The sequence below is a fragment of the Miniopterus schreibersii genome (genome assembly GCF_964146895.1).
Source record: "Miniopterus schreibersii genome assembly, chromosome: 4".
NCBI classification, from domain to species: Eukaryota; Metazoa; Chordata; class Mammalia; order Chiroptera; family Miniopteridae; genus Miniopterus; species Miniopterus schreibersii.
Genome location: NC_138105.1, coordinates 14,740,500 through 14,756,665, shown reverse-complemented (window position 1 = coordinate 14,756,665; position 16,166 = coordinate 14,740,500). Strand labels below are relative to the sequence as shown.

At 43.2% G+C, this 16,166-nt stretch overlaps 1 pseudogene across 1 annotated transcript in view; it reads right to left on the bottom strand.

Moving 5' to 3' along the window:
- Positions 1-6,566, bottom strand: part of LOC308555640 (mitochondrial inner membrane protease subunit 1 pseudogene) — a 49,357-nt pseudogene extending 42,791 nt beyond the window's left edge. The window contains exon 1 of the transcript in view: positions 6,477-6,566. The product of the transcript in view is annotated as a mitochondrial inner membrane protease subunit 1 pseudogene (transcript). The remainder of the gene's footprint in view (positions 1-6,476) is intronic.
- Between the last annotated feature and the right edge of the window lie 9,600 nt (positions 6,567-16,166).

Sequence of the window (16,166 nt, the reverse complement as noted above, 5' to 3'; positions counted from 1 at the left end):
CGCCTGCCGCGGTCTCTTTAAATTGTTGTGACATCTCTGGGTATTTGCTTTTCCTGTATAAATTTGCTAACTTTCTTTGCATAAAACCCATTCTCTGTTCATTTCCTATCCATTTGGTGGAATAACCCACAGGACTCTGTGGTTCAACCACAATATCTTTAAAATTTTTAAATTTCGTTTTTGTCATTGCTTATTAGAAATGAAAGAATGGTAGGTGTAGATTACACAGCCTCTGTTCTCTCATTACGGGAAAGAAAACAGCTAGGAACAAACAGAACATTTTCTCAGAATGACCCTGCTGCCGCTCAGAATCCACATGGCTCCATGCCCTGTGCTCACTGTCCTTGGAATGGGGGGAACTTAATCAGCCTTTGTCAGTTGCCCCATCCTCGTGGACCAATTACCACCTTAACAAAATGATATGAAACTCTAAAGGCAAATAAAGGAGGTGGGGAGGGAGGAGAGAGAGAGAAATCCAACAAGCTTTTTCCCCCCTAGTTTTTGTTTTTAATTGCTTTTTCAAAGACGGTCAATTGTTTTCATGGTCCACCTGATAAATCTTCACAGTATGTTGGGTTTTGCAGAGTTGTAAATGGCTCATTTATTTTACATTTATTTTTCTGCCAGGGTTGAAGGGACGTATCTGACTGCCTTTGCCAGGGACTTTTAGTACCTTTTCAACTACAGCATTTACTCTCTTCAGTGATGTTGACTCTGTGAGAAGGCTCGTGAATCAAAGAGGCCAGACAGCATCTGGCAGTTGGCTTTACCTTCCTGTTACTTGGTACGTGCAGAGGTGCATCTCCCCGGCCCTCTTTCAGAACCCAGGAGCTCCCCACACTGCTGGGAACATTGGTGGCTCACAGCATTTTGGCAGAGTCCCTCTCTGGGTAATGCTCTTGGCCAAAGAACTTCTTCAAAGCCCAAGTTCAGGTCCCTTGTGTAGGGTCAGGACACATCCTACCCTGATCAATACAGGGTTATGAAAGCTGGGCCCCTTGTCTCAAAGGGAACCACTTGGAAGTCTCATTCCATTTCTCAGAGATTGACATTTCTGAGGCCTTTCCTGAGACTAATTCATAGGTAAATGCTCTCTCCTCCCAACCCTATTTCCACATCTGCCTCAACTATGTAGATCTTGAGAAACTTCTTCAAATAACTTCTGTTTTAATAAAGGTTTTACTATTATTTAGGTTTGATGAAGTCAACAATCAGGACATGATTGGCACTGAAAAAATAGTTAAAAGTTCTCAAGAGGCGGGGGCACACCGCACCCTGGGGCAACCCTGGGAAGCACCAGGGGCAGGGGCAGAGGGGGAGGAAGGAGCTGTGAGCAGGGGCCTTTACTATGACTTCCAAGGGAGGAACACATGGCACGGGGTATGCACGTTCAGGATTTGGCTGGCTAGTGATAGTCCCAGAGGGCTCTGGGACATAGAGGCTGCTCTTAGTCATCTGGTACCTGGCCTTGGTGTGGTTAGGATGGATGGTTGGGGGGGTGGATTCTGCGTTTTGGTCTGCATTTGAAAATCATGCTTGCGGACAGGTTGTTTACTATCTCTAGGAATTGGGCGTTCCAGTGTCAGCAAGGCTGCAGATGACAAAAGCATTCGAATATAGAAAATAAAAGACATGGTTAATACAGCTTCCTACACAGAAATTTTCATTTCAGAGTCTGACTCTCTGGGACCCAGAAGGAGGATGCCTCCTGCTCAATACCCACAATGCATTTTAGGCCCCAAACCCTCCAAGGGTTGTACTTGTAAACGTTTAACAACTGATTTTTCAAAAGAAAAAAAGCCCTAATCTGTAGAATGTGTCCATTTCCATGGTGTGATGCTCCCATCATGGCTGATTTCAAGGTATCCGTGTAATGTCACTGAAAGAGTGGTTGGAAAGAGATAACACACCACCCGTTCTGGGGAGTTCGTGTCAGCTGGGTCCACCATGCCACTGGCTCCTTTTTTGGGAGAAAAGAGGCATTTTTGCAAAGGGTATTTGCCAACTAGAACTTAATCAATGAATCTGCCCTATTAACCCCTTTCCCAGCACTTCCCACATGTTACAGGTTTGGAAACCAATTTTACCCAGGCCTCCATGGGATGGGGATTGGAATCAGTTGACAATAACAATCTGTACTCCAGTAGTCTTATTAATACTTCCTCAGGACATCTAGGACATTGCATAGTTGCCTTAAGTATTTCCTTAGGTCTTCACTTAGACCCGCTCGAGAACTAGTTGGCTCTTGGAGGATGACAGCAATGAGTCCTGGCCTCTCCTTCCGCCCACAAACGCCCTGACTCAACAAGTCACAGAGAGAGTCCCTCCGTGAAAAATCCAGAAGCTAGTTGAGAGGCTGCTGTACCTTGGAGAAGTGTGAAACCAGACACACGGACCCAGTAGGAACATTCAGGACAGCCTCCTGCCAGAATCCCTCACGGGATAGTGCCTCACGATCCGGAGGAAACTCCCCAGCCCCCAGCTTCTCACTGGGGGAGGAAAGAGCTGGACAGAGCGGTCAGCGATCTGACTTCCCTCAGGGCTGCCTGAGCTGGCTTCAGCCTCAGTTGTCTCAGAGCACTGAGGAGGTCTGGGATACGCCAAACGCCTGGGGGCATTAAGAATAAAGAGGTGGCATCAGGGCCATACTACCCTTGAAATGTGCAGGAGAATCCTTCCTGGGTCTTCTTACCTCTGGTGGTTGTTTGGCAGTCTTTGGCATTCCTTGGCTTGTGGATGCATCACTCTAATCCTCTGTATTTACACGGCATTCTCCCCGTGTGTCTTCACATTGCCTGCCTTCTGTGCGTACCCACCTCTGCGTCCATATTTCTCTTTTTTATAAGGATCAGCATGTTGGAGGAAGGCCCACTCTAATGACCTCGTTTTAGCTTGATTACCTCTGTAAAGACCTTATGTCCAAAGAGGTCACGTCCTGAGTTACTGGGAGGTTAGGACTTTGACATATCAGTTTTGGGGAGACAAAATTCAACCTCTGCCTGGCTGGCGTGGCTCAGTGGTTGAGCATCAACCTATGGTCCAGGAGATCCCGGTTCAATTCCCAGTCGGGGCACATGCCCGCGTTGCGGACTCGATCCCCAGTGGGATGGGCAGGAGGCAGCCGATCAATGACTCTCTCATCACTGATGCTTCGGTCTCCCTCTCTCCCTCTCCCTTCCTCTCTCTGAAATCAATAAAGACATAATTTTTTTAAAAATTCAACTTCTAATCACTATAAAAATTAATTATGCTAAATACTTGTAAAAAGAAGAAATATGAAAAAACCTAAACCAAGTCGTGTTGCAATAAAATTGCTTGAAATAAGTGAAGAAAATCTTAAAATCAGCCAATGCAAAATTATGTTCAGAGGAACAAAGATTCTTTCATTCTTTCATATTGAGCTTCTTGGATCTGTGGGCTTATAGTTGTCATCAACTTTGCAAACTTTTCAGCCATTTTTTTTTTCAAATATACATTTATTTTTGCCTTCTTTCCTCTCCTTTGGGAGAGTAATCCTAAGTGTTTATATATTAAGATACATGAAATTGCCCCACAGATCACTTTTTTCTCTCTCTTATTCTGAATAATTTCTAAAGCTATATCTTCAAGTTCACTGATCTTTTTTTACAAGTTATTATCCAATTTAATTTTTTAAAAACCTAATGAAAAAATGTAACAGAACCAAAACATTTAAAATAAATACATTTACTAAGCATTCCAATAACTCATTTAAATCATATCATCTATAAAATATGAAAAATAAATTCAGAGTATAATTACTTTAAAACACACTATATCCACTTTTGTCAAATTTTTTATTTATGTGTATATTCTATAGTGGAACCAGAAATTCTCTCTAAAAACATTCTCTCTGTAAACTCTTGAGGTGCCCATTAGAGCCCTAAGTAATATCTGACATATAAAATCTCAATCCAGGCCTTTCAAATTTGACATTTCATTGTGACTAAGGTATATAATCACTGCACAGTTGCTGGACATTCCAGTAAGAATCATTATTTTCTTTAATTCTGCAAGGGGCAGTGAGGTTAGAAATTCTATAGAGCATGCCCCAAGATGATTTCCAAATTGCACAATAATACAACTTTCTTCAGGCCATATTTTATTTGCTGATCAATAGAGAAAAGGCAATGCAATGTATTTTCAGATATTTTCTTAAAAGGCCTCACTTCTAAAACTCATGAAAACTTGGAAAGACTCTTAAATAACTGAGACTTTAATATATCCTACACAATCTTGTTTGTACAAAAATACAAGTAAAATATAAAGCAATCATGATGATTTTATTCAAATCTGTTTTATATAATCTTCCATTCCATGTAAAAGTTTCTCAGTTCTGTTATTTGTGAAAGGATCAATACCAGATTAAATTACTATCTGTTATTGACACAGATATTAACTTTAGAGTTAATCTTTTACGTGGTTAAATGCATTTCCAAATCGGAAATCACTTAAACATTGGAAAAAGGAGAGAAAAAGTTAAAGAGTAGTATGTCCATAAGCCAACAAATAATTTGGCTCTAATATATCATAAATCACAAAGAAACCCCATATACATGTATCTGTACAATAGACATTATGTATCACACAATCACACACACACACACACACACACACATGCACACTCATGACCCAAAGCCTGGTGAGATGTAGCTCCCGGTTCAGTGCTCAGCTGTGCGGTTTTCCTTACCCACCGCGTGAATAGCTCCTGCCATCCCCCCCGTTCTTGAAGACAGTTTGGAGAAGATCATGACCAAATTCTTCAAGGTATCCCTCTCCTTCCTCCAGGGCAACATTGCCTGCTGGTGTCCCGTGTAAAGATAATCGGCCCTTTCTGGCCCTTTGAATGATCAGTAACGGGGACCTTCTTACCTAAAATATCCAAAATCTTCAGTACGGCGTTAAGGGAATTTCAAGAATCGGGCCTGATTAGTAGCGGCGCCTCTCTCTGTACAGCTGGATGCTATGAAACGCCTCAGACCCTTACCCCCTGTTTTCTCACGCACGTTACTAACGCTGTGGCTGCCCTGGCAGATGCAGGCTCTGATCACAAAGCTATCACTCTGGATTCAAAAGCATCCTGTGCATGGTCTTTTCTTTAGGTTGTTGTAGCACCTATCTTGCCACTGGATAGAGTAGCCTGGAGGAGAATTTTTTGTTGCAGAGTATTTTTAAATTAAAGCAATTCCTGCTATTGAACCTGTTCCTTTGCAGCTGGCCACAGGAGAAGACACTCTAGAAAGGGGCTCCTCTGTAGCCAAAACCATGTAACTCGTCTACCTGATCATCTAGGTGACTGGAAGTTTCTAACAAACATCCAGCAGTATTTGCTCCCGCTCTGTAGAACTTGTGGCTGCTGTGACTGGAGCCCGGGCTGAGCCCGAACGGTTCCAGTCCAGCTTGTCACTCGGTAACTAGGAGCCTGCGTTTCCTACCGTGACGGGGACACGTCCTCTGGGAATGCAGGGCCCTCGGGGACAGCGGGCCCTTCCCGTGGAAGGTGTTCATCATATTTCTCGGGAACGCAGCTCCTTTCTACTCATTAAAGACATCGTCTCGGAAAGTTCACTCGTCTTTTATCCTGAAATGTCACGTCTCGTCTGCTGTTCACTCTCTCTAGTGAATTCCTTATTTAGGATATTGTCATTTTCATGCCTGTAAGGCTGACTCGGGCCTCTTTATATCTCCCATGCCTCTCCTTAGCATACTCGGCTTTCTCCCCCGGTGTGCTGGGCGTGTGGAGCAGCTGGGCTCCCGGCAGTGTTTCGGCTCCTAACCTGGGTGGTGGATACGTGGTGTTTGCTTTACATTATTTGGTAATTTTTTAAAATATATATATATATCTATCTTTATTTATTTACAGAGAGGAAGAGAGAGGGGGAGAGAGAGAGAAACATCAATGATGAGAGAGTCATTGATCAGCTGCCTCCTGCACACCCCCTGCTGGGGATCGAGCCCGCAGCCCGGGCCTGTGCCCTGACCGGGAATCGAACCTGGATCCTAGGTTGATGCTCAACCCCTGAGCCACACCCAGCTGGGCCAAAGCATTTTTTTAAAATCCTTTTTTTCCTGCATGTGTGTTATATTTCAAAATGAAAATTAGATGGTTCGAGAAATCACATTAGGTCCACATTCAAAATATCCCAAATGCGACCACTTCCCCCCACCTGAGCCATCCCTGCCCGACTCAAGCCTCCGCCATTCACTAACCTGTCCGCGGCGGAGACCACCCACTGCGCTTCCTCCTTCTGCCCTTGCACCCTGTAGTCCTTCAGCTCAGGTGCTAATGCCATTGTTTTAAAAATACCAGCTCAATCCTGTCATTCCTCTGCTTAAATCCCAGTGCCTCCCTCTCACTCAGTCCAAGGGAACGGCTTTTTGTAGCTACAATGCCTTACATGACCTGCATCCTCTTAACCCTCTGACTTCTTTCTTAAAACTCATTCCCTCTGCGTTACCCACACCAGCCTCCGCCGTGTCCTTCCAACTTGCTGGGCGCTCACCTGCTGCAGCGACATGGCACTTACAGTTTTCTCTTCCTCGAACATCTTCCCCCCGACGCCCCCATGGCTTATCTCCATCGAATGTACATTCAGATCTTCTCTTCTTGGTAAGACTTTCCCGAGTTCCTCACTTAAACCAATCTCCTTTCATCAGTAACCCTTATTCCCTTTTCTATTTTTTTTTTTTAATTTTTTGCCTAGTACTTACCACCATCTGGCATACTGTATATTTTATATTCATTTGTTCTTTGTCTGTCTTCATCAAACTAAACATAAACCCTGTAGGGGAAATGATTTTTATCACTTTTTTAAAAATGTCATTGCTTGAAGCTCCAGTGCCTGTATCGGTGTCTCGCACGAAATATGGACTCAACAAATATTTGTTGAACGAATACTCTGAGCTGTTATTCTCTACTTTCAGGTAATGTCTCCTCCTTGAAATTTAAAAAATAAAAAAAGCACTTCCATTGTTTATCTCATTGGCTTGCACATAATGTGCAGTGAATAGATGTTTGTTGAATGAAAGACTCCATGCCTAGCTCCTGGCAATGCAGTCCTGTCACCCTGCTGGTTACAGATGGGGAGTGGGAGTCTGCACTCAGGTTCTATTCTGGGGGTTTTCTCAGATTGCTTCACCATGAATGAATATTCATTAGCTGTTTATTTTGGGACCTAGATACCAAACACTTATTTAGTAAACATGTTGGTGTGGAAAGCACCGGACAAGCCGCTGCAGATGACAATAAAGCCCATGTTTTCTTCCAGGCTCCCAAAACCTGCTTGCAAAATGACAGGTGTCCCTGCATTCCACGGTGTACCCCTGAACCCGTATTTGCATATGCAGATGCCGGATTCTGCCAACAGATCAGTCAGTCGCAAATACAAAGCAGCCACTGAGGACATATTTACTTCTCTTATAAAGGCCAGTGCAGTTGGGTGGACCACAGATGAAATGCATGCTGTTGGATTTGCGGGAATAGTTTTGGAGACTTGAAATGATTACCTCTTGGCTGAAATAGATTAGAGAGCTGTTGCTGTCCGTTGTAAAAGCCCCTGCTTTCTCAAACAGGAAATATTGCTTGTTTTCCATGAAAATATGCTGGTCAGAGAAAACCACCCCTGTGCCTCAACCCTGGCACGTTGCATCTCCCTTTAATTATCCCTAGAAGGGTGTTGGTGGCAGGAAAAAGGCCACGTGCTCTTGTTCCCAGGTCACAGGTCTCCCTGGCTGTGGTCCTAGCAGCCCCTACTCCAGACAGCGAAAGTCTCTGAAACACAGTGGCTGGCCCTGCAAACAGGACTTGTAAGTAGACTGATCGATGCAGAGCATAATGGAACCAGTATTTCTCGAATGGTGAGGGTTTATTGAAAATATTTGCAAGATGTTAGAGCAGGCGTGCGATCCGACATCATCACTTTACAGATGGGATAATGCGGTCCCAGATAGGTGAAGTGACGTGCCCAAAGCCACACAGCTAGTTTACTGGCAGGGTGGGATTAAAACCCAGGTCACCTGACTTTGGACACCGTGGTCTTGCCACTGTGTTACTCTCACTGTCATGGGCCTCGTTGTTAGCCACGTTGTCTCACAAATGTTCATGTGCTTTAAAAGTCACCCATGGAGCAAATGAACAATGTAGGTCTTTGGGGCCTGCCTTCCAGAGACTCTAATTTGGAAAGTCGGTGATGGAGCCTAGGAATTGTGCTTTAGTTTGTACTCCAGGTGAATCCGATATTGGTGGTGTCAGGTCAGAACTTGAGAAATTCTGGTACCATTAGGAAGGATGTTCTGTATAATGTATAGACTAGTGTCCCTCTGGGAAGCCCAAAGACCTGTGTTTATAATCTCACTTTGCCACTTGCTAATCATGTACATCTGAATGAGTTCATTTTACAGCCTCTCTGAGTCTGTTATCTTACCTGTAAAATGTGAACTCACTGAGCTGTTGTGAGAATTATCTCTCTACAGTTGTGTGTGTGAGGCAGTGAGCCTGGTGCATAGTGAATGCTTAATAAATGTTAGTTATTGTCATTATCATTAAAGTGCTTGTCGTATACCTTGTACTTGTAAATATTCCTTAAGTAGTGACATTATTCTGAAAGTCACTGAGTCATTTCCCAAATTCCCATATGTGAGCGTACACACACACACACACATGCACACACATGCACAGGGTGGGGCAAAAATAGGTGTACAGTTGTTCAGATGGAAAATAATACAATAATTAATAATGCAAAAATAAATTCTGTGTTTCACGTACTCACAACCGTAAACCTCCTTTTGCCCCACCCTGTATATGTTTGTATTTACCATGTGATATACAATAAATATAAGTATATTTTCCCTTTGGATGTCCCCGGTCTTCTTATGACTTCTCCCCAGTCCTGTCAAACCCACAGCAGAGGGTGCCCGTCTGAGACGGCAGATGGATCAGTGAGATGGTTTGTGGGGTCTTTAAAATGTTATCTTCTCCCTCCTCGCAACGAGCCTTTACTAAAATGGCCAACTGCATTCAACAAGCCTGGCGAGAGCTCCCGTTTCCGACTGAGAGGATATGTGTTTAAGTAATTTAGACATTTCAGCATGAGCCTTCCCACCCGGCCTACAGGTCTTTCGGGCCAGCGAGCTCGTCAAACGCAGTCAAAAATCCACTCAACCCCGGCTGTCATTTATATGTAAAAGATTACAGGATGCTGGAGAGTCTGCCCAGAGATAAAATAAGGGCCTCAAATCACCCAGAATGGAGACTTGAATGCTCCTTTATCATCAGTTGTCTAAAATAACTTGATTGCAAAGATTCTGAGGATAGATGGTGGAAATAAACTTGTGTGTGAAGTGACGGCCGTATCAGGATGGAGATGGATGTCGGGGGATCCTGAGTGACTCTGGGGCTCCCTGAGTGCTTTAGAAAGCACGGATCACCTGGGAATCAGACACTGTGATTGACTTAAAGTTACTGTCATCTAAAAGTATTGGGAATTTTATAAAAAAGTATTGAGAGTGGCAATCGGCGAGCTTGGCTACAGCGATGCATTTTATTCTTGAGAGTGGCCCTAAGCATCGCATTCCTGTCGCGGGCGAGAGCAGCAGTGAAGCCAGTGTCAGTGGGGGAGTGGGAGGGTCTCCCTCTTTTTTTCTTCGGAAAATCTAGATGGACAGCAGGGCACTTGGGGTGCGCGTGGGACCTCGGGGTTGAGCACGACCGCGGCTGGACTCCAGCGTGGTGCTTCCCAGCGGTGGGAAGTTGGGCAAGTCATTGGGAAGCTTTAAATTTCAGCTTTCTAATCTGTGAAGCAAACAAATTACTGACCTTAAAGGGTTGCTTACAACATTAATTTATATAAGTACATAAAAATGATTTAACATGTAATTTCACCATAGAAAGTGCCTGAACCACAGATGATCGCTAAATGCTCCTTCCGTCGTAGTAATTAGTGGCAATAACAATGTTAGAAGTAGTCGGGTGTTTTCTTTCTTTAGATGTAGCCTAATTCTACTTTAATCTGCCGTCTGCGCCCAATATTTGGGTTGTTTGAACAATACCCTACTCAAAAATGAATTTTCCCAGTGGAATTGCGTAAATGATGAGAGTGCCTACGAGGAGGAGGTGCTTCGGAACAGCCCAGGCTGCTGTGAATACTTGGAGACCAGCAGGCTCAGATGCTGGAGCCTGTGGCATGTATCTCAGATCTGCCTTCATTATTACACGTTCAGGGCAGTGGGAGGTGGGGTCTCCATCAGAATCCGCTTAAAAACAAACTCTAAGCATGTTACCAGTCATACAACTGCCCAATGCCAAGACCTTGAGCAGAGTGCTTAGGTCACTAAGTTGCTGTCAGTTTCTTGCTGGGTTGGTGGAATACACAAAAGTCCGAGGTTCCCACGGGCAGAGTGAACCTTGACGAGTGCACAGCACCTTCCTTTCAGGTGCCCTGGTCTCCTATTGTTCATCTTCCTTTGGACCCATCAGGCTTTGCTCCTGGGAAGGGGCTAATGAGCTTATTCAGACTGAGGTGTGAGTGACTGATAGAGCTTTGTCAATCTTCTTCTCAAGGAAGTATTTTCTACAGGATTGAAGAGGAATGAATCTCTAGTTTTAGGATGTCAAACATCAGCAAGTAGATGAGGGGCAAAGACATAGGCGTCTTTTTGGACAAGGTAATCATATTTTAAAATGATTTGTTTGCTCTTTGTAAAAGTAACATTTATGGAGAAAAATTTGGACTATACAAAAAAACCCACAAAAGTGAAAATAAGTGTCATCTGTATATTTAACACTCAGACTTGAGTGATTAAGAATTTCGCTCCTGCTTTGGTGACATGAGCAGACTTACATTTTCTCTCCCTACTAACAAGGACATAACTTAAGAACTTCCGAGGGCACAACCCCAGCGGGTTTCCTTTAAGAGGGAAACAGCCCATGTATGTGTCCTTCTATTTTACCAGAGCCAATAAAACACAAATAACGTCACAGTACTGCTAGAAATGAAATGATTCAAAGATAGGGCCTGCCCCAAATGTCAGTATGTACAAAAAAATCCAATCACGGTTTGAATCAGATAAGGCTTTTTTCTCTTTGTGGTCAGTAGGGTGTTTTTAAAGATTCTTTTTTTTTTTTCTTTTAAGCTATGAAAAGCAAAATCAACTCTTGCTTTATTTTTATCTAAAATACTTATGAAAACATTTTCCCATCTGTAATCTGAAGTAGAAAAGCCAAACTACAATGGCTTTAAAAAAAACCAAAAAAACCCTATGATGGAGAATTGCCCAAGCTTGTACTGTAACTTAGAGATACGAGGCCTCATTTTATTTTTAGAAGCGATCTGACAGGAATAATTGGACACAAACTCTAGTATCATTTTCTTATTAAATAATAGCAAAATGAGAGAAAAACCAAATCAACGTTGCAGTGACTCAGCTCTGTTTTAGGCCTCTTGCGCTCACACTTTGTACGCTCCCGTAGCAATCTCAGCCACACCCAAAGCTTCAATCATTCATTATGTGTTTGCCAGTGATCCTCAGATTTCTGTCTCTAAGCCAGGACGCACTTTTTGAGTTCCTTGGACATCCCTCTGCCTTCTCGCCTTCTCAGTGGGCAGTCCCCAACAGACATAGAACAAGAGCAGTCTGGAATCCACAAGCTTCTCCCTAAAAGCGAGCCTTTGTCCAGCTCCCCTGAGTGAAGGCAGAAGGAAGCAGTCATGGTCACCTGTGACCTCCCCCGTCAGCGAGTAGGACCCTTTTCTTCCCCTAAACATGCTCAAACGTCTCCGTTGCCGTCTCCCTGGCCCCCCAGCCTTCCCTCCCGCCTACGAGAGGCTTCTACCTCCAGGCAGTTACATTTTGTTTCCGAGTCCAGGTCTTCCTCCCACGCCCTGTGCCCAGCCCTTTCCAACAAGAACAGGGGGAAGAGTCCTTTTAAACTTCACGATGATCATGTTGCCTCCAACTGAAAGCCCGTTAAGGGATTCACATTATCTGTGAGGCCGAAAAATGTCTTTAACAAGGCTGCAAGGCCACGGGGCTTCCTGCCTATTTTGCAGATCTTGTTTTGCAAGCCTCTCCCTCTCTCTCTGTGCTAAGACCACACGGCCCTTGTTTTAGTTTCTCGGTGGCATCGTAACGTCACCTGCCAGGCCTTTGCGGGTGTGCCCCACGTCACTGCACCGCCACCCGGGGCATGGTGGGCTGGCCTTTTCTTCTAGTTACCCCTCCTTTCTCTTTGTCTCGCCTCAAGCATCACTTCCTTACGGAAACTTTTTCCGGGTCCAGGAAAGACTCCTCTGGTCTCCACTCTCATAGAATTGCATTTCTTTCCTTCGTGCTACTTAAGCTCAATTTTGTATTTATACCTGGTATTTGGAAGCATTTGATTACTGTCTGGTTGACAAGCTCTACGAGAATGGGGACGATATTATTTTACCAGGGGTGCTCTGACAAGGCACCGCAGCCGGAGTGGCTTAAACAGCACACATTTTTGTCTCAGTTCTGGAGGTGGGGAGTCTGAGATCAAGGTGCCAGCAGGTTGATTTTTTCCTGAGTGCTGGGATCCATCTTCTCCCTGTGTCTCTTCATGTCATTTCCCTCTATATGTGTCTCTGTGTCCAAATGTCTCCTTTTCTTAAAAAATATGTCTTTATTGATTTCAGAGAGAGGAAGGGAGAAGGAGAGAGATGGAAGCATCAATGATGAAAGAGAGTCATTGATCGGCTGCCTCCTGCACACTCCCTGCTGGGGATCAAGCCCCGCAACCCGGGCATGTGCCCTGACCGGGAATCGAACCTCGATCTCCTGGATCATAAGTCGATGCTCAACGGCTGAGCCACGCCAGCTGGGCCAAAAGTCTCCTTTTTATAAGGACACTGGTCATATTGGATTAAGGCCCACCCTAATGACCTCATCTTAACTAATTACATATTCAATGACCCTATTTCCAAATAAGGTCACATTCTATGGTACAGGGAATTCGGACTTCAACATATACATTATGGGGACATAGCTCAGCGCACAGCAGGGACAATGTCTACTTTACCCACTGTTGCGTCTGCAGCGCTAGGCAGTGTCCGAGCCATGAATAAATATGCAGGCGAGGGATGCTTCGTGGCATCCCTGTAGCCAGCTTTGCCAGGAGCAAGAATTAGCTCCTTAACAAGGCAGGATTATTCCCGTGTTACTACTTCTCTTCTGCCTAACCTCAAAATTTGACTTAAAGGGAGTCGGGATACATGATAAGAGAATTTTTTGAGTATGAAGAAGATGTACCTGAGACCATTACTTGAATTTAATGATGCGCCGTAACAGAGAGGCTTCCCCTTGTGGGAACTGAGTAATTTTTATGGAAGAGAAACGGGGAGGGGAAAGGCAGAGCCGATGGAGAAATGTCATTACAGTGGACTTAGGATCTGAGAACACAGCGTGGAACATGGACAGAGTAGGCCCACTGCTCTCCGTGCCTGAGGCGGCAAATGTGACATATTTCCAAAGACAGCTGCAATTATGTCTCCCATCCCAAGGCTCCTGGGCAGTGTGGCACCATCACTCCCCATCAAGAGACAGAGCCCAGCACCCCATCCTTGGATCCGGGCAGGCCCTGGGGCTGCTTTGAACAATAGGATACAGCCGAAGTGGCACTGTGCCAGCTCGGAGTGTCGCCTTCCACAGGCCCAGCAGTTTTGTGGGCATTTATTTTGGTTCTTTTATTACCTTATTAAATTTATTGGGGTGACAGTGGTTAATACGAACATATAAATTTCAGGTGTGGGTTTCTATGTTGCAAGATCTGTATATTGCTCTGTGTGCCCACCACCCGAAGTCATATCTTCTCCTGTCTCCGTATATTAAGATCCCCTTCACCTCCTGTCCCCCACCCCCCACCCCCACCCCATTCCCTCTGGCAACCACCACACTGCTGTTTGTGTCCAGGAGTTTCCCTTGCCTTTGGGGTCAAGTTCATTAAACGTTCTCTACAACCAAGGTCCATAAGTTTGGTACCTACCTTTTCTTCTATGTAACTATTGTTTCAGGTCTCACATTTAGGTCTTTGATCCATTTTGAGTTAATTTTTGTACATGAGGACAAACTGTAATCCAGTTTCATACTTTTGCTGTGTGGCTTTCCAGTTTTCCCAGCACCATTTATTGAAGAGACTCTCTTTACTCCATTGTATGTTTCTGGCTCCTTTGTCGAACATTATCTGCCCATATACATGTGGTTTTATATCTGGGCTCTCTGTTCTGTTCCACTGCTCTGTGTGTCTGTCCCTGTGCCAATACCATGCTGTTTTGATTAGCGTAGCTCTGTAGTATAAACTGAAGTCAGGTGGTGTGATACCTCCAGCTTTGTTCTTTTTTTTCAGGATTGATTTGGCTATTTGGGGTCTTTTGTGGTTCCATACAAACCTGATGGTTTCTTGTGCTATTTCTTTAAAAAATGGCATTGGTATTTTGATGGGGATTGCATTAAACCTGGATATTGCTCTGGGTAATATGACCATTTTAACTATGGTGATTCTTCCATTCCATGAACATGGGATATTTTTCCATTTTGTTGTGTATTTTTCAATCTCTCTTAATAATGCTTTGTAATTTTCAGTATATAGGTCTTTCACGTTCTTTGTTAAGTTTGTTCCTAGGTATTTTATTCCTTTGGTTGCAACTGCAAAAGGAATTGTTTCAGTTTTTCATTTCATTTTTCTGAAGTTTTGTTGTTAGTATACAGGAAGGCAGTGGATTTTTGTACATCGATTTTGTATCCTGCAACTTTACCATATTTATTTATTGTTTCTATTAGTTTTTTGGCGGAGTTTTTAGGGTTTTCTAAATTGAGAATCATGTCATCTGCAAAAAGTGACAGTTTTAATTCTTCCTTCGTGATTTGTATGCCTTTGATTTCTTTCTCTTGCCTTATTACCCTGGCTGGGACCTCCAGAACTGTGTTGAATAAGAGAGGTGAGAGTGGGCATCCTTGTCTTCCTCCTGATCTTAGAGGAAAAGCTTTCAGTTTCTCACTATCAAGTATGATATATTGGCTGAGTTTATCATATATGGCCTTTATTATATTAAGATCGTTTCCTTCTATTTCTATTTATTGAGTGTTTTAATCATAAATGGATGTTATATCTTATCAAATCCTTTTCTTGTATCTATTGATAAGATCGTATGATTTCTATCCTTTCTTTTGTGAGTGTGATCTGTTACATTGATCGATTTACGTATATTGAACCATCCTTGTGCCTCTGGAATGAACCCCACTTGATCGTGATGTATTATTTTTTGGATGTACTGCTGTGTTTGATTTGCTAGTATTTTGTTTAGGATTTTTGCTTCTGAATTTATCAGAGATATTGGTCTGTAGTTTTGTGTGTGTGTGTTATCTTGCCAGGTTTTGGTATCAGGGTTATACTGGCTTCATAAAATGTGTTAGGAAGTATTGCCTCTTCTTCAATTTTTTGGAAGAGTTTGAGGAGGATAGGTTTTAACTCTTCTTTGAATGTTTGGTAGAATTCACTGGTGAAACCATCTGGTCCTGGGCATTTCTGATGGTGATTTCAATTTCCTCACTGCTGATCGATCTATTTAGATGTTCCAGTTCTTCATGATTTAGTCTAGGGAGGTTATATATTTCTAGGAACTTATCCACTTCTTCTAGGTTATTGAATTTGGTGGCATATAGTACTTTATAGTATTCTAGTATGATTCTTTGTATATCTGTGATGTCTGTGGTAACTTCTCCTCATTTCTGATTTTGTTTTTTATGGGTCTTTACTCTTTTCTCCTGAGTGAGTCTAGGTGGGGGTTTGTCAATTTTATTTATCTTTTCAAAGAACAAGCTCTTTGTTGTATTCATTTTTTGTGTTCTCTATTTCATTCAATTCTGCTCTAATTTTTATTATTTCCTTTCTTCTGCTGACTTTGGGTTGCTTATGTCCTTCTATTCCTAGTACTTTAAGATGTAGTGTTAGGTTGTTTACTTGGGATTTCTCTTGTCTCTTGAGATAGGCCTGTAATGATACAAGCTTTTCTCTTATTACTGCTTTCCCTGCATCCCAGAAATTTTGATATTTCATAATGTCATTCTCATTTTTCTCTATATATCTTTGGATCACATCTTTTATTTCTTCTTTGACCCAGTCATTTTTTAGCAGT